This window comes from Heptranchias perlo, chromosome 18, assembly GCF_035084215.1.
Source record: "Heptranchias perlo isolate sHepPer1 chromosome 18, sHepPer1.hap1, whole genome shotgun sequence".
NCBI classification, from domain to species: domain Eukaryota; kingdom Metazoa; phylum Chordata; class Chondrichthyes; order Hexanchiformes; family Hexanchidae; genus Heptranchias; species Heptranchias perlo.
The window spans coordinates 44,586,511-44,609,224 of NC_090342.1; the positions used below are offsets into that span (position 1 = coordinate 44,586,511).

Here is a 22,714-nt window from a genome sequence, read left to right on the forward strand (position 1 = left end):
AGGGGTGTTATAATACATGAATCTCTGAAGGTTCGTGACCAGTGCCTTTAGGGTATAGTAAAACCAAATACAGTACTAGGATGTATTGCTGGGACAATCCAATACAAAACAAAAAACCACTATACTGGCCTTGTATAAGACCTTGGTTAGGCCTCGTCTAGAATATTGTGTCCAGTTTTGGCCTCCTCACCTGGTGTGTGATACAGAGACCCTGGAGGCCACTAGTTTGATACCTAGTTTAAAGGCCTTTTGTTGCCTCGATAGGCTTAGAGAACTTAGGCTTTAACTCGAGAAAAGCATAGACATCTAGGAGACTTGAAGTCTTTAAAACAGAAAGGATTAACTTTGGTCCATGCGGATACACTATTTGAGTTAGATAGGTTAGAATGGACCAGGGACATGCGCATAAGTTAGGCAATAGTAAAACAAAATTAGAAGTCAGGAGGTTTTTCATATCACAGAAGGTGATCGACCTTTGGAATAAGATGCGGTGAATATAAATTCATTGCAAACGATGAAGAAGGAGCTGAACGAGTTCCCAACCGTGGCTGAAATTACTGTATACAGAAGGTAGCTACCTTCTGCATACTGTAATTTCACTGTGATCTCCTGGAACTTGTTTAATCGCCTTTGGGGATCAGAGAGGAGTTTCCCAGATTTTTTCCCCTAGGGATTGTCTCTGGTTTTCTTTTGCATTTTCCAGGAAACTGTATGGCTGCCTGATGGGGGAGGGGGTGCACGATGGGGTTCCTTCTGTGCTTACGTTCTACCATGACTGTATGAGATAAGCTCGATGGACCATCCATCATTTCGTATGTTTGTAATTGGCCATTCCCAATATTTGACAGCAACTTCTTACTAGTCTATGACGTGCATGTGACCTGCCTAAGGTAATGTTACCACAGATACCTTCCCTACAGCTTGTGCAGCATATGGAATGTAACGTGGGTGTACTTTATTATACATGATTCAATTCACAAACTAAATTTTGAAGTGCATTTGTAAGAGATCAGCAAATTATCCTTTATTTTGCGTGCATACACACAATGCAGATTGGAGCATCAGGGTGACCTGAATTTTCAAGAGGCAATTTCGTGATGGGACAATTGATGTTAATGTTTTAATTCGGCTGGCTCTTCAAATCAGTGTGCATTTCCCAAAGACATTAGTGCATGTGGATTTCAACATTTCTGTCATTGCTTAGCTCAATCTTAGTGTTCCCCGGATGAAAGTGAGTCTCCACCATCCTTAGTGACTGATGTTCGGATAACAGCAGCACTGACACCATGCACAGACAATAAAGGCATTGGCCCACCTTCATGAAGAACTGAAAATTCTGAGTGTTCATTCATTCTCGTAACGTTGAGATCGACATAAGCTGGTTCATGCCTGCACAAAAAATCAAGCTAAATTATAGATGTACCTTTATAATTGAGACACAGCTAGACATAAAATATGGGGCTGTGTTTGACAAAGAATTTATCCCCAAAGCAGACTGTCAGCCTATTGCTCTCATGGTATTACTATATTGAGTATCATCATAATTTTACAATGTTTTAAGGTCTCAGGTGACAGAACCAATACAGATGTTGGCCTTCATCGTAATTTCCATGCAGCTTTCGTTTGGCTTTTAAGCAAGTGTCCTACCACGTGACTGTATTAATTAATACAGTCACGTGACTGTATTAATTAAGTTTCATACCGCTCCTGTACAATATTTTTCTTGGATTAATACAATCCTAGTGGAGGAACCAGGACATCCATGGGTGAAAACAGCTGCTTGGCATCAACTATAAATAAGCAGAGCGTCAGGCGGGGCTCCACTTTAATCAAGATACATTGGATACATTTTTTACCCAACAACAGGGCTGAACTGGGCTTTTTCAGCACAGCTGTACCACCTGCACATTAAAATGCACAAACACGCAAAATCATTTCTGAATGAGATGCACAAAACAGCATTCAAGCATCCCATTTAAAGCAGAGTCCCTGATCTGCCAACGTTTTGCATTTTTTACAAATATTAGATTTAACATGCTTATGCTAATACAATTTTAGCAATATGTTGGAATGTGGTATGTTTGCTTAATCTATTATAATAGTATGCATAAATACTGCAAGAGCTGTGAGTTAACATAGGGTGGAATAATAAGTATGGTAATAGTATAATTTGGTTATAATGGACACCAAAGACTGAATTTTACTGCAAGGCAAAAAAAAAACCCACGATCAGCAGGTTCTTCAAATGATGCAGAGTGCCTTCACGTCTTAAAATTATAACATTTGTCCTAGCCTTTATATCACATGATACAGCTTTGCTTCCATCTTCAATTAACAACGGAAAACCTCTACATCAAACAGACCATTAGAATGGCAAGGAAAATAATGTTAATGCTCTATGTATATTATAAATGATAACAAAGACAAAGCAACACTACACGATTCATTTACAGTCACATTCCAAACAAAGGAGCAGATTTGCTGCAGATTTTGTCGATATTGTTGAATACAAATTAGGGAAACACTGACTGCACGTAATAATGCTTAGTGCTAAGATATAAGCCCAAGGCTTCAGAGGTGATAAAGAGTTTTTCAAGTTAAAATTGTACCTGCTCTGCTTGGTGCTGACACTGGATGCCTGAAATATACGAACATACGAAAAATGACAGATAGAAAAGGCCTACTGGTCCATCCAGCCTGTTCCACTCAGTTGTGATGCCATCACAATATAAATACGCCCTACCCACCTGGAAGCCATGTAATCTCCTGGGAGAGGTGAAAAACCAGAAAAACCCAGGCCAATTAGGGAAAACAATCTGAAAAATTTCTCTCTGACCCCCATTAAACGATCGAAACTGGTCCAGGAGACCACTCTCGTGCTGATTCATGTTATACGGTACCTACCTTTTTTACAAGGTGATCTCCGTCCCAGCCAGAAACAGGGTCCAGCTCTCGCTTGAAGGAACTTAGCGAATCAGCATTCACCACACGAGCGGGCAGCCTGTAAAGTGTTCTATTCTCCAGCACGAACATTCCTGAACTGACACTGAGAAGCACACAAACAAAAAATTAACAAATTTCATTTTGTTTGATATCTGATATTTTTAAAGAGACAGAGCAGTTTCTGTGTTTAAAATGGTAATCGCAAAGCTGGAGAATCCAAGGACCATGAAAAGGACCAAATGGCCTGTTCTGTCCTGCGTTTATGACTGTGTTACGATACTTATGCATTTAAGCTTAAAAACAGCTCCTGAGAAAACCTTATCAGATGGTCAATTGTAGGAGCTTACATCAAAAAGACTTAGCAATACCAAGGCACCTATTACAGTAGATGCATCAAAGCTTCATGGTTTTAAAAATGGGATTAGAAAGGAACTAATCAAATGTTGATGAAAGAATTATTTGATGAAGTAATTCATTTCTTTTTTACCTCCAGACTCGACTATTCCAATGCTCTCCTGGCCAGCCTCTCATCTTCCACCCTCCACAAACTTAACCTCATCTAAAACTTTGCTGATCGTATCCTAACTTGCACCAAGTCCCATTCACCTATCACTACTGTGCTGGCCGACATACATTGGCGCCTGGTTCCCCAACACTTCAATTTTAAAATTCTCATCCTCTTGTTGAAATCCCTCCTTTGCCTCGCCCCTCCGTAAATCTCTGTAAATCTTCCAACCTACAACGCTCTGAGAACTCTGCGTTCCTTCAACTCTGGCTTCTTGTGCATCCCCCACTTTGTTTGCCCCGCCATTGGCGGCTGTGCCTTCAGCCATCTAGGCCCGAAGTTCTGGAATTCTCTCCCTAAACCTCTCTCCTCCTTTAAGATGCTCCTTTAAACCTACCTCTGTGACCAACCTGTACGAATGTCTCCTTCTTTGGCTCTGTGTCAATCATTGTCTGATTACAATCCTGTGAAGCGCCTTGGGAAGTTTTACTACAGTAAAGACGCGATAATAAATGCAAGTTGTTGTTGTTTTAATCACTTTCATGTTCATACATAAAAACAGACAGCTTTCCCTCCCCAGCTTTTAACGCGAAGACCAAAGCAGAAAGATAAAAGAAGACTAGAATAAAGACTCCAGAAGACTTTTTTTTTTATTCTTGAACCGCTGCAGTCCGTGTGGTGAAGGTTCTCCCACAGTGCTGTTAGGAAGGGAGTTCCAGGATTTTGACCCAGCGACGATGAAGGAACGGCAATATATTTCCAAGTCAGGATGGTGTGTGACTTGGAGGGGAACATGCAGGTGATGGTGTTCCCATGCGCCTGCTGCCCTTGTCCTTCTAGGTGGTAGAGGTCACGGGTTTGGGAGGTGCTGTCGAAGAAGCCTTGGCGAGTTGCTGCAGTACATCCTGTAGATGGTACACACCGCAGCCACTGTGCACTGTGGTGGAGGGAGTGAATGTTTAGGGTGGTGGATGGGGTGCCAATCAAGCGGGCTGCTTTGTCCTGGATTGTGTCGAGCTTCTTGAGTGTTGTTGGAGCTGCACTCATCCAGGCAAGTGGAGAGTATTCCATCACATTCCTGACTTGTGCCTTGTAGATAAGACTCAAAAAATCTAAGCCACCCGAGAAGACAGGAGAGACAGAAAAAAATGCTATAGGACGTCAAAAGAACTTAGTGCAAAGATGTTTACCAGTTATTATGACCAGTTAATTCAGTTACAACTAACAGGAATCAGAAGATGGCACCACATAAACCAAGAAAGAATGTTCAATAAGAAACAGACAACGATAAGATCAATGAGAGCTGCTTGATACCCTCAGTACAGCTTCTGTCTGCTTGCCATTACAAAAATAAAGAACACTAGTGCACCAACCCATTCTGGTGGGTTGTCCAAATCTACTTGAAAGCACAATCTCTGTGCCATATCCTACCATCCAGGATTTCCTGCGTAAATACTGGCTTCAGTTGGAAAACATTGCTACTACTCTCTCAGTCACTGAACATGCTGTTTTATAGATAAGTCTAATCATTTACTTATAAATGTCATAACTTTTATGTTGTTGTCATGTGACAAAAACCTTATTTCTAGTGAGTAGTGCTGAGCTTGGTGTAGAAACCAAAGTGGTGCCTGAAAGATACAGGTCTACTGGGGAGAAACCAGGATTAATTTGGATTGCTCGAACAAAGAGCTATCACAGATGTGACAGGCCAAATGGCCTCTATCTACGCAGTAAACGTCAATGGTTCGATGGAAGGGACTTTCAAGATACATTTGGAGCAATTTGATTGGTTTTCCTTCTTTCTTTTATTGTTCGATATTTCTGACTACTCAAGCTTGATTCATCATTTTCATCTCCTCCCTCATTATAAGTTTAACTACTCATTTTTCTTGTGTTTGATTCGCAAATTCCCTAAACCTTCAGTTGTGATTTGTTGCTGTTTTAGGAATACAAAATTTGAGCCAATCAGCTGCAAGAAATGAATATATTGTATATATTTATTTAATTTATTATTCACATTGGTTTAATTTAGGACAAATCAAAGAAAGATGAATTCAGAATCCTATTTAAACCCAAGATATCCAAAGCTGAATTCTAATATATTCCCAACATTAACTGTGGGCATCATAACATAGGATTTTCCATCTAATCATTCCTACCACAATGTGTGCCTGGGTCTGGAATTTGAATATCTATTCTTAACAGGGATACAGTACGACACTCAAAAGTTATGACCACATTGCACAAACATAATGGGCCAGAAATTGTGCTGAGCAGCGAACAGACGTTGCCGCCGCTCATAAGTAACTAATTCACCCACAAACGTTTTGCGAGCTCCTGGGCGCCAATTTGTTTTAACTGAGAATTGCAAGAAGTGCAGAGGGCTTCTCTGAGCCGTGAGAGGGAGAAAGGATCGTTCTGTCCCCTCCAACAATCAGCTTGAAGCAAGCCATGCAGTGAGAACCAGGAAGTGAACCTCACTCACAAACCACGCAGAGTAAGCACCAGGAAGTATCAGATAAGATCAGTGAATGTACTATAAAATTAGATAGAGAAAGCAAAATAAAGAGAGGGTAAGATTAAAGGACTGAGATAAAAGAGACAGAAAGAAAAAGTAAAAAAATAAAAATGTTTAAATTAAAAATGTTTTTGTTTTTAAATTGTCCAAAAACTATTGAGATTCCACCACCAGACAGGTATATTGGCTTAACATTTCATCCAGTAGGTGACACCTTCGACAATGCAGCACTCCCTCAGGACTGCACTGGATCATCAGCCGAGTTTATGCACTCAAGATCTGGACTGGGGCTTCAACCCACAAACTTCAAACTAGATACAAGAGTGTCACCAACTAATCCAGGTTGGAGCTTCACAGCTTACTTTTAATATATAACTCGTCGATTTCCCATGGTGCTGCACATGGTAAGTTGAAGAATATGGTCTCTCTCTTACTTACACTGAAGTCTTTACATTGCTATTTCTGTCTGTCTCCTCTTCTTTCTCTTCTCTGCAGTTTCTCTCTCCTTAACTCTTCTTGTTGCTTCTCTCTGACCTCTTCTGCTTCCTTTTCTTTTCCTTTTCTTTTTTCTATTTGGGTGGTATGCTGTGAAGGAGCCCTTCGAGCCTGCTCCGCCATTCAACATGATCATGGCTGATCCACTATCTCAATACCATATTCCAGCTCTCTCCCCATTATCCCTTGATGCCTTTTGTGTCCAGAAATCTATCTAGCTCCTTCTTAAATATATTCAGTGACTTGGCCTCCACAGCCTCCTGTGGTGGAGAATTTTACAGGTTCACCACCCTCTGAGTGAAGAAATTTCTCCTCATCTCAGTCCTAAATGTCCTACCCCATATCCTGAGACTGTGACCCCTCGTTCTGGACCCCCAGCCAGGGGAAACATCCTCCCTGCATCCAGTCTGTCTAGCCCTGTCAGAATTTTATATGTTTCAATGAGATCCCCTCTCATTCTTCCAAACTCGAGTGAATACAGGCCGAGTCGACCTCGTATGACAGTCCTGCCATCCCAGGAATCAGTTTGGTGAACCTTCACTGCACTCCCTCAATGGCAAGTATATCCTTTCTTAGGTAAGGAGACCAAAACTGCACACAATACTCCAGGTGTGGTCTCACCAAGGCCCTGTATAACTGCAGTAAGACATCCTTGCTCCTATATTCAAATCCTCTTGCAATGAAGGGCAACATACTCCTCTTTGGATCTAATACTATCCTTAATTTCTTTTGTTAGCCATGGTTGGGCCGCTTTTCCTTTTGTGTTTTTCCGCCAGAAAGGAATGTATAATTGTTGCAATTCATGCATTCGTTCCTTAAACGTTAGCCATTGCCTATCCACTATCATGCCTTTTAATGAAGCCTCCCAATCTATCATAGCCAACTCACTCCTCATACCTTTGTTGTTTCCTTTGTTTAGATTTAGGACCCTAGTTTCAGATTGGGTACTTCACTTTCCATCTTAATGAAGAATTCTATCATGTCATGGTCACTCTTCCCTAAAGGACCCCACACAACAAGATTATTAATTAATCCCTTTTCATTGCACAATACCCAATCTAGGATAGCCTGTTCCCTGGTTGGCTCCTCAACGCACTGGTCTAAAAAACCATCTCGTACACACTCCAGGAATTCATCCTCCACAGTATTATTGCTAATTTGGTTTGGCCAGTCGATATGTAGATTAAAGTCACCCATGATTGGGTGTTACATGCATCTCTAATTTCCTGTTTGATGTCATCCCCTACATTACCACCACTGTTTGGAGGCCTATAGACAACTTCCACCAGTGTTTTCTGCCCCTTGGTGCTTCTTAACTCCACCCAGACTGATTCTACATCTTGATTTTCTGAGCCAATATTCTTTCTCACTATTGCTCTGATTTCATCCTTTACTAACAACGCTACCCCACCTCCTTTTCTTTTTTGCCTTCCTTCCCAAATATCGAATACCCTTGGATATTCAGCTCCCAGCTTTGGTCACCCTGCATCCATGTCTCTGTAATTGCAAGTATATCATATCCGTTTATATCAATTTGCGCTGTTAATTCGTCTACCTTATTACAAATGCTTCATGTATTCAGATACAGTGCCTTTAGATTTGTCTTTTTAACATTTTTAGATATCTTAACATTTTTTTATACAATGACCCTATTTGTCTTATCACCATTTTTTCTTACCCAGACCCTATTTGTTAGTGCACTCTTTTGTTTGTACGCTCTGTCCCTTCCTGACACACTCTGGTTATCCTTACCCCAATCACTTTCCTGCACTGCTTCTTTGTCTTTTCTCTTTAGCATTCTAGATTTCTCTCCATCGGGACCTCCCCCCTGCCCTATTTAGTTTAAAGCCCGATCGACCTCCCCAGTTGTTTGATTCGCTCGAACTCTGGTCCCAGCATGGTTCAGGTGTAGTCCGTCCCAACGGAACAGCTCTCTCTTTCCCCAGTACTGGTGCCAGTGCCCCACGAATCAAAACCCACTTCTCCCACACCAATCTTTGAGCCACGCAGTCATCTCTCTGATCTTATTGACCCTATGCCAATTTGCTCGTGGCTCAGGTAATAATCCAGAGATTTTTTTTGTCATAAAATAGACATTATTCATAAAATTTGTAGCAAAAACATACAATACAGTTGTCATGTCACATTCCAATCGTACACAATACAGATTATACAATTTGCAGGTTAAATCAAGTACAGTTCAGTGAACACATTGTGCATACTTACAGTTCATGACACTCTGGGGTGTCTCATTGCATTATACTCAATACAGATTATTGATTTAAGATTCATTACAGGTGCATTACAGGTACATTTCAACAATTTGAATTTTACATTCTGCCCGAGGGGGTTTTTCCCTGATTGCAGCCCCTCGGTATACAATGGCCGGAAGGCTCTAAATGGTTGCCTTTCCCCACAGAGCCTTTGCGGCGGCCGCACCTAGCTTCAGTGCGTCCCTGAGCACGTAGTCCTGGACCTTGGAATGTGCCAGTCTGCAACACTCGGTCGAGGACAGCTCCGTGCACTGAAAGACCAGCAAGTTTCGGACAGACCAAAGGGCGTCTTTCACCGAGTTGATGGTCTTCCAGCAGCAGTTGATGTCTGTCTCGGTGTGCGTACCCGGGAACAGCCCGTGGAGCACAGAGTCCTGTGTTACAGAGCTACTTGGTACGAACCTGGTCAGATACCACTGCATCTCTCTCCAGACCTTCTTTGCAAAGGCGCATTCCAGAAGGAGATGGGTGACGGTTTCGTCTGCATCGCAGCCTCCTCGGGGACAGCGTGCAGTGGTGCTGAGAGTCTGGGAGTGCATGAATGATCTGACAGGAAGGGCCCTTCTCACCACCAGCCAAGCTATGTCTTGGTGCTTGTTTGAAAGTTCTGGCGATGAGGCGTTCTGCCAAATGACATTGACAGTCTGCTCGGGGAACCAACTGACAGGATCCATCGTCTCCTTTTCCCGCAGGGTCTCGAGGACGTTACGTGTGGACCACTTACTGATCGCCTTGTGGTCGAAAGTGTTTTTTTGCATAAACTTTTCGATGAGGGACAGGTGGGGTGGAACGGTCCAACTGGACGGAGTGTTCCGTGGCAGCATGGCCAGGCCCATCCTTCGCAACACTGGGGATAGGTAGAACCTCAGCACGTATTGACATTTTGTGTTTTCGTACCAAGGGTTTCGCAAAATTTGATGCAGCCACACACTAAAGTGGCCATCAGGATGAGGGCCACGTTGGGCACACCTTTCCCCCCTTTCTCCAGAGATTTGTACATCGTGTCCCTGCGGACACGGTCCATTTTTGATCTCCAGATAAAGCGGAAGATGGCTCGGGTGACTGTCAGGCGCAGGAGCGAGGTATGGGCCAGACCTGTGCCAAGTACAGCAACACCAAGAGCACCTCGCACCTGACGACCAGGTTTTTGCCCACGATCGAGAGGGATCGTTGATCCCACAGTCCCAGTTTCTGCTTCACCTTGGAGATACGCTCCTTCCAGTTCTTGGTGCATGCCCCAGCCCCCCCGAACCAGATCCCCAGCACCTTCAGGTAATCCGACCTGACGGTGAAGGGGACAAAGGATTGGTCGGTCTGGTTCCCAAAGAACATGGCCTTGCTCTTGGTACGATTTACCCTGGCCCCCGAGGCCAGTTCAAACTGGTCGCAGATGCTCATCAATCTGCGGACCGACAGCTGCTCCGAGCAAAAGACGGCGACGTCATCCATGTACAGGGAGGCCTTGACCTGAGTGCCTCCGCTGCCTGGGATCGTCACCCCTCTTATGCCCGCATCCCTCCTGATGGACTCGGCAAAGGGTTCGATGCAGCACACGAACAAGACGGAGGAGAGAGGACAGCCCTGCCTGACTCCAGATTTGATCGGGAAGCTTTCTGATTCCCACCCGTTGATTGAAACAGCGCTACTGATGTCTGTGCAGAGCAGTTGGATCCCCAATTGCGGATTCCATCCCCAAACCCCATTTTGGAGAGCACGTCCATCATGTACGTGTGGGATATTCTGTCTGCAGGGTTGCTGAAGACGTCGCACAGTTTGGCGTCTTTCACTGCTTCCATCAGGAGTTTGGACGTTGTGTCCAGTTTGTTGTCAGCTCTGCTGGATCGCCCAGCTGCATCGATGATGCAGTTGAAATCACCGCCGAGAATGACCGGCCTGGACGTCGCCAGCAGCAGTGGGAGCTGCTGGAAGACGGCCAGCCGTTCACTGTTTAGATTATTACCTTTGTGGTTCTACTTTTTAATTTAGTCCCTAGCTGCTCAAACTCTCTCAGCAGAACCTTTTTCTTAGTCCTACCTATGTCATTGGTACCTACGTGGACCACGACAACCGGATCCTCCCCCTCCCACTCCAAGTTCTTCTCCAACCCGGAGGAGATGTCCTTAACCCTGGCACAGGAGTATAACAGCTTTCATTGCGCTGCAGGCCATACGTTAAAATTGGTGCTGCCTGCTGTTTTACAAGATTGCTGCGTGCAGCCAGCACTACCTGCTCTGTTCATTGCCTGCACACATCAGCAGACGGCTCGATATCACGAGTGGCTAGCACTACTTAAGGTAGCCTGCACCTCTTAATGGAGTGGTGGGAATCGTTTGAAAACTGAATCTGTGCTGTAATACTTTGAGGAATGGCTGCGCCTGTGAGACAGCAGGGACCAAGGTTCTCTGATGATGCACTGGAGGCCTTGGTGCAACTGATGGAGAGGAGGGGAGACATCCTGAATCCGCAAAGGGACAGGGGGCCCTTGAGACATTTATTCTGGAGGCAGTGAGAGGAATTGGCGGCAGAGATCAATGCCAGGAGTATAGCACCAAGAGCATGGATGCAGTGCAGGAAGAAGTTTAATGATCTGACACAAATTGTCAAAGTGAGGGAGTGCAATCTTCAAATGGTGTATCTTACCAACTGTACCACTAGTCTCATCCACTGCTCAATTCACTACACCCCCATCACCCACCTACCAACATTCTCTATCAATCAATACTCAACCCTTCAATTCACATGCTTTATCTCACCCTCAAACCCTTAGCACTGTTGCAAGCTTCACACCCACAACTCACAGCTCACACATATTGGCAGCTATTCAACCAAGAGAGCCACATCACCCAAACATATTGCAAGGCACTCACTGACATACTTCCCTCTTCTTTTTGCAGGAGAATTTGGTGCATAACAGGAGGCAGCAAGAAACTGGAGGAGAACAAGTGCGCCTACACCTTTTAACCCCCATGGAGGAGATGGTGCTGACCATCAAAGGAAGGGGTATCGCTGAGGCCGTGGCCACTGGTGACGCTGGAGGGACCGATGATGAGGGTCTCTGCATACCTAATCCTCCTTCCCACTTCTCCCTCATCCCACAATCTCTTCTGAATCACAAGCTTTCTCCTCTCCCCTCACCTCAACCCAACCCTTGTCCCTTTTTAATTTCAGATACCCAAGAACTAGAACCTTCCCAGTCAGAGGAAGAAGATAGTGATGATGAAGAGACATCGTCACTCAATCTTACACTCGCAGCCACCAGCTCAGACTGACACTGCGCATACTTTAGAGGAAAGGATAGAAGAGGGATCTGCATGTGGTGAGACACCGGGCACAAGTGTGCAGGAGCCAGGGCAGGGGTAAAGGATACCGCAGGTGCCAGCTCACTGGAGAGTGAGATCACACACTAGTACACTGCTGAGGAGTCTGATGATGACTTTGATGGGTCAGGCTACAGAAGAAGGCTGATGGACAGACACGACCAATGCTTAACGCACTGGAAAGCCTGCCAGAAAGCCCGCGCACAATGTCAAGGAGCATGGAGGAGTCCACCTCTAACTAGGCACAGGGCTTCGTGCAGAGATTGGAGCCCATGGTTTCCAACATGAAATGGGTGGCCACCTCCATCAGCATACCTGTGCAACCCACCATGGTGCAGCGTCTGATGACTGATGCCACAGCTTCCATTGCAGCACAAACAGCTTCCATCAAAGGTCTGACTGCTGCCTTGAAATCTCAAACTGCTACCTTGCAAGCTCAGACTGGATACCACCGTTGAAAGGGGCTTCCAGGCAGTTCAGCAATCTGCTGTCCTCTCTCAGCATGACAGCATTCACACTCCCACTGGTTGGTGAATGGGGAGGTGTAGTTGAGGTTACTGGTATCACTCATGAACACACTGATCATGTAGAGCCCTGGCAGAAAATGACTACGTTGTCGCCTCCCTTCCTGCTCGTCCTCCTCGTGCTCCTGCTCCTCAGCTCTCGCCTGGTAGGTGGTGACGAGGGCGTTTCTCCCATAATGGCCAGGTTGTGCAGCATGCGGCATGCTACCACAAATCACCATACCCACTCAGCTGAGTACTGCAGGGCTCCTCCAGAGCGATCCAGGCAGACTGGAGTCATGAGCTATGTCATGAGGGGATAACCCTTGTCGCCCAATAGCCAGCCTTTGACTTGCTGTGCTGGTTCAAATACAAGTGGAACAGAGGATTGCAGCAGAATGAAACAATCATGACCGCTGCCATTCAGGATAGCGGGCATTCATCTGCATGATGCACTGCACGTGGTCGCACACCAACTGCACACTGAGGGAGTAGAATCCTTTTCTGTTAAAGAATACGGCCGAGTTCAGGTTTTTTCTTATTCATTCATGGGATGTGGGTTTCGCTGGCGAGGCCAGCATTTATTGCCCATCCCTAATTGCCCTTGAGAAGGTGGTGGTGAGCCGCCTTCTTGAACCGCTGCAGTCCGTGTGGTGAAGGTTCTCCCACAGTGCTGTTAGGAAGGGAATTCCAGGATTTTGACCCAGCGACGATGAAGGAACGGCGACATATTTCCAAGTCAGGATGGTGTGTGACTTGGAGGGGAACGTACAGGTGGTGTTGTTCCCATGCGCCTGCTGCTCTTGTCCTTCTAGGTGGTAGAGGTCGCGGATTTGGGAGGTGCTGTTGAAGAAGCCTTGGCGAGTTGCTGCAGTGCATCCTGTGGATGGTACACACTGCAGCCACGGTGCGCCGGTGGTGAAGGGAGTGAATGTTTAGGGTGGTGGATGGGGTGCCAATCAAGCGGTGAGGAGCACACAAGGCAATGTGCGTGCAGTCAATGGCACTCTGCACCATGGGGAAACCAGCTATCCATGCAAAGCCTCGTGCTCGTTCCTCCTGCTTGTCTGTGATAAGAGGGAATGAAAAGTGCATGTTTCTCATGGTATAGAGAGCCTCAGTGAACTTCCTTATACAGCAGTGCACTGCAAACTGCGAGATGTTACTTACAGCTCCAGCAGCAGCCTGAAAGGAGCCAGAGGCATAAAAATGAAGAGCCCAATCACCTTGACAGCTACAGACAATGCCGACCTTGCCCTGCTGCAGCAGTTGACAGATTTCAGTCACGCCCTCTTTCGTGAACCGAAGACAGCTCATACACTGGTCCTGGCAGCGATGGCTTCAGATCAGTGTGGCACACTGATTCTCACCATGACCTCCTGCTCTGCATGCTGCCGGCAGTCGTTATGCATGCATGTGCAACCCCCCCGTTGGAAGTGCGTGCCCGCATATTAGACCCCATTTTGAAACCTTCGGTGGCTGCATAGCACCTAACAAAAGGGTGCTATACAGCCCAATTTAACCTCCTCTCAACTCTTTCTCTTTCTCAGTTGTCCAGCAATTGCTAGCCATCATCTTCACAACACAAAACTTCAAACACAGGAAAAATAGCTGCAAGAATGAGTTCATCTCCTCAGAATCCCATTAAATTAAGTTCTGGTCACCAAACACAATTTCTTAAAACACTAATTGTAAGATTAAACTTTAAATATAAGGAAAAATCTGCAAAAATAACCTCCAAAAAGGCTGAAAACTAATGTTCTTACATCAAAAAAGGGCAAAAATTGAAAAACGAGCAATTTATAAAAGGTTTCTTCTTAATACTTTTAAATCTGCAAAGAAGTACTTAAAATATATTGAATTTCTACATCCATATACAGGACTGAAGACATGGAAAAACTGGTAATATATTGAAACTATACAAATTGAGAAGAGAAAGATAAACTTCATTCAAGATAGATAGATAGATATATATATATGGAGACACAGATTTATCTGTATAGAAAATTCTCATTAAATTCTCATTCTATAGTCTATAAAATAATGAGGGGCATAGATAAGGTAGATAGTCAAAATCTTTTCCCAAAGGTAGGGGAGTCTATAACGAGGGGGCATAGATTTAAGGTGAGAGGGGAGAGATACAAAAAGGGTCCAGAGGGGCACTTTTTTCACTCAAAGGGTGGTGAGTGCCTGGAACGAGCTGCCAGAGGCAGTAGTAGAGGTGGGTACAATTTTGTCTTTTAAAAAGCATTTGGACAGTTACATGGGTAAGATGGGTATAGAGGGATATGGGCCAAGTGCAGGCAATTGGGACTAGCTTAGTGGTATGAACTGGGCGACATGGACATGTTGGGCCGAAGGGCCTGTTTCCATGTTGTAAACTTCTATGATTCTATGATTCTAATGGATCACAATACCAGTTAAAAAACCTTTCCACAGAACCAAAAAAACAACCTACAATTCAACAAACTGACCACATATATATCTGTATAAATAACAGCTGTTGTGCGAGGCACCAGGCTGTGTGAATCTGTGACCGACAAAGTATGATACCCTTTAACATCGACACAGCGCCCATCTGCAGGCAAAACTAGTACCACAGGTACCTGAATGGGGATTTCCCATAACAGCAAGATTCGCATGAAAATATTCAAAGAAACACACATCCCAAGTACCAAAATTTAATATACAATAGATAGATCTGATTGCCACAAAGAATTGTCACATATATTTGGATATTTTAGCTTGTAAATTTAAACAGATTTCATAATAGAAATGTGTAAAATAAACACTTGCTTCAGAAAATAAGTCTTTCATTGAGGCGGTCTGGTTTTATCCATTGCATGGTCTCATGCCTATGATGGATGACTTACGCTCAATGGCACAGATCTGATGATCAATTAAAATTTCTCTTTTGACGTGCAATCGAGTCTCACCTGTGAAAATACATTTGTTTCAAGCAGAGTTTCAAATGGAATGGGCACTTTTAATTTCTGAACTGAACTGCCCAATTAGAATTCTTTTCCTGATATGAAGAAATGTTCCAAGAACTTTTAAATCACGACTTAGTCTCCAGGCACAAAAATAAATCTGTTTGAATCGTAATATTAAACTTTCCAGTGTTTCAAGCCTTAGGCCAGAACTCTGCCAACTGCAGAATTTATTGCTCCAACACAGTTGAATTATAAAGCATCATGAATACATTCACAGGTATACCAACAAAAATGCCACTATTTTTCATTCAAGATTCTTTAATTGTTTAATCTTCATATAATGCAATGATGCAAGATTGAACACTGTATTTCACCTCGCAAATAAACTTAGCTATAAAATTCAAGGCTAGCAATGACTTTGTGGAATATTAGCGTATAAATACTTAATGCTGAATCCTCCATCTGCTATTTTAACAGAGGTATTAACTCATTTAAAACAAATTTTGATATGAGCATGAGCAGTTTTCTCCTGTAGACCTGAATCCACAAACAACTGCATTTGGACTTCCCAAACTCAGCTTGTAGCCAGCAGGAGAAAGCTTTCATCAGGCTGGATTCAAGCTTAGATCCCAGGGGTGAAAGGAGTGTGGTGATCCTCTGTGCCACCCAATCCGTCAGGCACTCACGTTGTTCAAAGAATGTCATTTTGCTACCAAGACTCCACATGCAATGTAAGAGATGACAACTACAAACTGTATGTATTTTATTCCTTTTAAATTAAAATGCTACCATACTGATTATGTAATTTGTCACTGTCACACAGCAATTTACAAAGTCTCTTTTTGGCTTTGGAAACTGAATCCCCTGCAGATTAAAGACTTGTTTGTGTGGTCTGGGTAGCCTGATTGGGAGTGTGTGGACCAGATGGATAAATCATAAGGTTACATGTCACTGTACGGATAGAGGGTGTGGAAGACGTCAGTGAATATAGAATCTACTGGTGTCCTAATCGAGATGCTATCGAGTTCTCTCAGTCCTCTCTCTAACTTTTCTCATCCCTTCCCCAAACTTTCTCACGTTCTCTACTATCCTTTCTCCAAAATTCAGCACCTAAGGGTTGTGGCTCCGAGGTGAGAAATATGGCTTCCCTGACTTTAAAGGAACTGAATAACTGCTAGCCTTTAGTGTTGGTACTTGTACCCCTCATCCCGCCCATGAAGGATGGAGTGGAAGAATGCTTAGCAAAATAAACTATATTAATTGCACACTAAGGGCTATGAACTACACCAAAGGATCTTCCATTGAAAGGTGCACATGCCTGAACGAGTGCTGTCCTGTGTCACTTGGGATGGGCTTTCACAATTGTAGTGACTTGAGCCTCACTTGTGTGGTCTGTCGAGCTCTAATTTATTAGTGAAGTCATGGATACTTCATCTGGTTTGGAAGCAGAGGGATATTCTGGAGTTGCTCGTTTTCCCACAGTGACTGGTGTAAACATTCCAAGGTCCAGAAACCTCAACGAGCTCTGATGAAGTGAAGACACAGCATGTTCTTTATGTGGCATTGATTCAACTGGGATTGTGCTTTCTCCCACTGGTTTTTGCTGGCCTTTTTTAATGTGGATCAATTTTTCCTTACCCCTTTGCTTCAGGCCATTCCAGATCTGCCGAAAGTACCCACTTGAAAACTTAACCCATTTTTCTCTCAGATGTTGGATTTGAGCCTTTTATAAAAAAAACTTTAAAATATTTATCCAACTCCTTCTTTGAAAGAATTAATGAACACACCATTGGCTGTTTCTTGCTGGTTGGCTAAGTGTCCTTAAGTTTTGTGCTCACAGTCCACATTAAATAGGCTACTTGCACTATATTCGCCTCAATCATCTTCTCTCCATTGAAAATAAGTTCAGCTCTTGCTGCCGGGCATCTACTCCTTTTGTTTAACTGTTAAAAGAAAATACATTTAAAACATACCATCGGCTGCAGAGCTGACGGAAATGCTCAAAGGATGTGGAGCACTGACAGTGGAATCACTCACTTCACAGTACAGTATCCTGAGGTCACCTTTTATAAGGCACTATAGGATTAGGCACTATATATTTACCTATCTGGCAGTTTAAGACGAATGTTGTGAATTCCTAAGCATTTAGCCAGCGATCTTTGTACCTTCTGCCCGATTTGGAAACGAGACCGACATTAAATAAAATTCATTGTAATAAAATGTAAGTAACTTTTCAATTTTTTTTTAAAACAGTTACAAGTTCACACAGGATACAACAGACTATATGTTTACAAAACCCCTATCCAAATATAAGTGTTGCCTCCCACTTTGAAAAGATAAATTAATTTGTATCAAAGTTGTACAGCCCAAGCCCAGCCTAACTTCACTGTCAGACCTGCCTGTAAATAACATTTCTTTCACCTATTCACAACAAAATCCTATTTTTGCTCGGTGCATCTTGCACTAACACCACCATCCAAACATTTGTAGCAGCATGGTGCTAAATAATGTATTGTATTCCTTAGTACCATGTAGAATTAAGCACTGCCAGATAAATAATTAGATTTTTTATTTAAAGACACTTTGAGCAATTATTTTAAACAGCCAGAGCACAGGGTGTCTTTTATTTGCCATTTTCTCCTCCCTCAGAGTCCTTGGGGTCAATTTTCAGATGGCCGAGCGGGTGCGTTCGTGGCGGGGGAGGCTCCTGAAATTGGGGATTCCCGGAGCCTGGCTCCAACCCGCCCACTTCCCGGTTCCCGAATGACGTGAATCGGTGCACGCGCAGCTCCCACGTGGTACTCACACCGGCAATCAAAACAGGCAGGATCCCACTTAAGATCATTATCTGGGTACTTGAGGTCATTTACAGACCTCATTAGTTGGAGATTTTAGGAGGATTCGGATTTTGGACTACCCAGTGCGTGTTTCCCATGCTGGGAAAACAGACGGTTGCAGCCAGCAGCCAGTGGCAGCTGCAAAGTAAACCCTCATTCATTGCAGCAGGGCACTCTGTCACCTCAGACAAAGTTTTGCCTGCCACACCGTTGTCCCCACACTCAAAATTATTAAATCATACCCTAAACTCTGCTGTCCAAACACACTTACCTACTTTGCGGACCCCCTCACACTCACACCGTCAGGATTGTGGGGGGAGGGTCCATTGCTGAATTCATCACTCCATTGGAGGACGAGCAACATCACCAGCCTCGCCAGGCACGCCGTCCACCTCCGCCACGTGGAGCTACACAACACAGTGCTGCGCAACAGGCACCTGCACAAAGTAGTCGTGCAACTACACATACACCCACTGTAGGGTGACCCAATGGGTGGCATCAAGGGTGTTCATGGAGAACCTCATGAAAGGGTCTTATTGCACAAGCCAGTCAAGAATGGCTAAGATGTGGCAGTAGTGGTGACAATATAATAAGTAATGTGAGTTGATCAGAAATCAAATATAAGTAAAAACCATGACAAACCCTCAAACACCCTTGTGCATCCCCTTCATGCTCACGACACGTTTGCCTTACACTTCCTACTACCCATACGTGATGCATGCCCTGTGGTTGCAGCACAGGTAGTGGCAGGTGGGGTGAGGCTGACTGTGAAAGAGATGCATGAGAGGTGAGTATGAGATTGAGCCATGAGATTGTACGAGGATTGGGTTGAGTGGTAGTGGCGGGATGAGTACTGGGGAGGTGAGTAAGTGCAGGTAAGATGAGGATGAGCTTTGAGTGGGTGTGAGGGGTGATGTGATAGAGTAGTGTTGGCAGTGCAGGAGGAGATGTGGGGTGGGGGCGGTGCTATGGCAGACGGGGTGTAGGGGAATGAGTAAGAGTTCTCACTTCGGCTGACCTACTTAGGTCATTGAAGCGCCTCCTGCACTGTATGCAGGTGCGTGATATGTTGGTGGTGCTGGTGACCTCCTCTGCCACCTCGAGCCAGGCCTTCGTGGTGGCAGAGGCAGGCCACTTCCTCCCGTCCGCTGGGGAGAAGATCCTCCCCCTCCTCCTCACCCCATCCAGTAGAACCTGGAGTGAGGAATCATTAAACCTGGGAGCAGCCCTCCCCCTGGGCTGCTTCATGCTGTAATTTTGGCTCCTTTCTGCAGCATCAGTCAGTGGAGGACTGCCCCTTTAAGTAAGGCTTCTCCAGCTGACAGCCTATGATGCGGGTGCGCAGTCCGCCCGCTGCGCAGCTTTCCAGCGCGAAACCCGGAAGCCAAGGTAAGTGGCTTCAATTTACTTACGATCGCGTGGGGAACCCACCGATTTTACTGGGTGGTGGGGGGGGGGGAGGTTACCCACACCTTCCTCCTAATATCAGGCCCATTGTTTGCCACCTACCTTTCCAACCAAGAGAAGAGTTGGCATTCTGGCTTATAGCCACTTAGGTATACGGGATACTTTCCTTTATTAGCCGAGGTATAGAATATAAGAGCAGGGAGGTTATGCTAGAACTGTGTAAAACACTAGTTAGGCCACAGCTAGAGTACTGTGTACAGTTCTGGTCCCACATTACAGGAAAGATGTGATAGCACTAAAGAGGGTACAGAGGAGATTTACGAGGATGTTGCCAGGACTGGAGAATTTTAGCTATAAGGAAAGACTGGATAGGCTGGGGTTGTTTTTGTTGGAACAGAGGAGGCTGAGGGGATATTTAATTGAGGGGCCTAGATAGAGTGGATAGGAAGGACCTATTTCCTTTAGCAGAGGGGTCAGTGCCCACGGGGCATAGATTTAAAGTAATTGGTAGAAGGACTAGAGGGGAGCAGAGGAAAAAATTTTTACCCAGACGATGGAAGGGGTCTGGAACTCACTGCCTGAAAGTGCAAGAGGCAGAAACTCTCGTTGCATTTAAAAGGTGCTTGGATGTACACCTGAAGTGCCATAACCTACACGGCTATGGACCAAGAGTTAGAAAGTGGGATTAGATTTGATAGCTCTTTTTTGGCCGGCACAGACACGATGGGCCGAATGTCCTCCTTCTGTGCCGTAAATTTCTATGATTCCATGGTACATTTCTCTTCCCTTTCTATGGGAACTTCTGTTGAGTTCTTCCCTAAAGCAATACAGATTGAGATTGGGAAGGCATCGTGTACGGAATGCAAATTAGAGGGATGTTATCACTCCCCGATGTAGAATCATAGAATGGTTACAACACAGAAGGAGGCCATTCGGCCTGTTGAGCCCATGCCAGCTCTCTGTAAGAGCAATCCAGTTAGTCCCACTCCCCCGCCCTTTCCCTGTAGCCCCTGCAGATTTTTTCCTTTCAAATACTTATCCAATTCCCTTTTGAAAGCCACGATTGAATCTGCCTCCACCACCCTTCAGGCAGTACATTCCAGATCATAACCACTCGCTGTGTAAAAAAGTTTTTCCTCACGTCGCCTTTGGTTCTTTTGCCAATCGCCTTAATTCTGTGTCCTCTGGTTCTCGACCCTTCTGCCAATGGGAAGAGTTTCTTTCTATCTGGACCCCTCATGATTTTGTACCTCTACCAAATCTCCTCTCAACCTTCTCTACTCTAAGGAGAACAATCTCAGCTTCTCCAATCTAGCCACCTAATTTAAGTTAGGTTATAGGTTATAGTTCCAATACGCCAGGGGACCAGTACAAGTTACTATTTTTCTTGACTAAAAGAAATGCTGCTCATTGCACAAATGTCATTTGGTAACCCCTAACTCTGAAAACGGGGAGCAGATAGTGATTTTATTTCTGCTTGGACAGCTAAAAATTAAAATTAACACCAACAACGCTGTATGTGGATTGAACCAATCATCTGATAAAACCAGGTAACCTTTGTTCCCACTTTCCTCGCCCCATGAATTTTCCACTCTCCACTTTTCAAAGTAACCTTCATTTTCATCCAGTGAATGCTCGGTGATTTCAATCTTCATCTCAACTCCCCTATTCTCCACTCTTTCAGATTCACTCCTTCCTGTCCTCTCACCAATGAAATCCAGCTCTACTTCACCACTACTCTTGACCCCTGTACTGCCTCAGTGCTGTAACACTGCTTAGCCAACAGTCTTCACCTCAATATTGGGAAGACTGAAGCAAACTCCTTTTTGCATGCTCCTCCCCTGATATTTCCTCAGGCAGAACTAAACCGTTCACATCCTTAACCTCTTGTTTGACCCTGAGCTGAACATCAGACCCCATACCCTCCCCATCAGAAAGACTGCTTATTTCCACCTCTCAAGATTGCCCATCTCCCTCTGTACCTTCATACATGCTTTTGTCACTTCCAGATTTAACTACTCCAAATCCCTCCTTGCAAGTCTCCCATCCTCTACCCTCTATAAACTCCAACTTGTCCAAAACTCTGCTTCATGTACTCTGTCCTGCACACTTTTCGTTGATTTTTAAATTTAAGAATGGTTAAAATTTGTGGGGGTTAAATTGGTTAACCCCCGAATCTGGGCGCAGGCATTGTGGTGCGCCATTAACCCGCGCCTGGTGGTTCCAATGCAGGCAGCACCTGAGATTCGTGCTGCCTCCTCAATTACCTGATTGTAGCACAGCAGTCAGGCCTGTCTGTGATGTTCTCACCAGCTTCGCACTTCTCACCAGCAGGGGGGCCCAGATATCGCGTGAGTTGCTCGCACCTCTTAAAGGCAGCCTGCACCTCTTATGTGCAAAATATAAGATACGGGTCTGAACAGAGATCAGACATCGCACACGTAAAACACAGATGCAGGTCCCGTCCCTATGTTTATAAACTGTTGAGTTATGTTAAAACATTGAAAACAGGTTGTGCACTATTAAATCCCACATCCTCCAATTTGCACGCCAGACCTCACCAATCTGCCGATCTGAGTTTGTACCGGGCCTGTGGGAGAGCATGCACCAAGATTCTCTGATGATGCACTAGAGGCCTTGGTGCAAGAGGTGGACAGAAGGAGGGGCATCCTATATCCGCAGGGGGGCAAGAGGCCCTCCAGACATATGGTCCCGAGGCAGTGGGGACGAAGTCAACGCGAGGTGCATAGCACCAAGACCGTGAGTGCTGTGCAGGAAGAAGTTCAATGCTTTGACACAAGTGGTCAAGGTGAGTGAGGTCAACTGTCAAGTGGCATCTCCTACCAACTGCACCACTAGCCACATCCTCTTCTCCACACACGACACCGACCCCCGCCCTGATCACCCACATAATAACAAACTCTTTCAATCAGTACTCAACTCTTCCGATCAGATGCTTCCACTTACCCTCACAAATTACCAC

The 22,714-nt window shown here is 44.8% G+C and overlaps 1 long non-coding RNA gene across 1 annotated transcript in view; it reads right to left on the minus strand.

Annotated features, from left to right (window-relative positions):
- Positions 1–1,027: 1,027 nt before the first annotated feature.
- LOC137335013 (uncharacterized) overlaps positions 1,028–22,714 on the minus strand; it is a 30,243-nt gene continuing 8,556 nt past the window's right edge. The window contains exons 2-3 of the long non-coding RNA XR_010966300.1: positions 2,905–3,046; positions 1,028–1,389 (exon numbers count right to left, since the gene is read on the minus strand). This is a non-coding gene — a long non-coding RNA (uncharacterized lncRNA). The remainder of the gene's footprint in view (positions 1,390–2,904; positions 3,047–22,714) is intronic.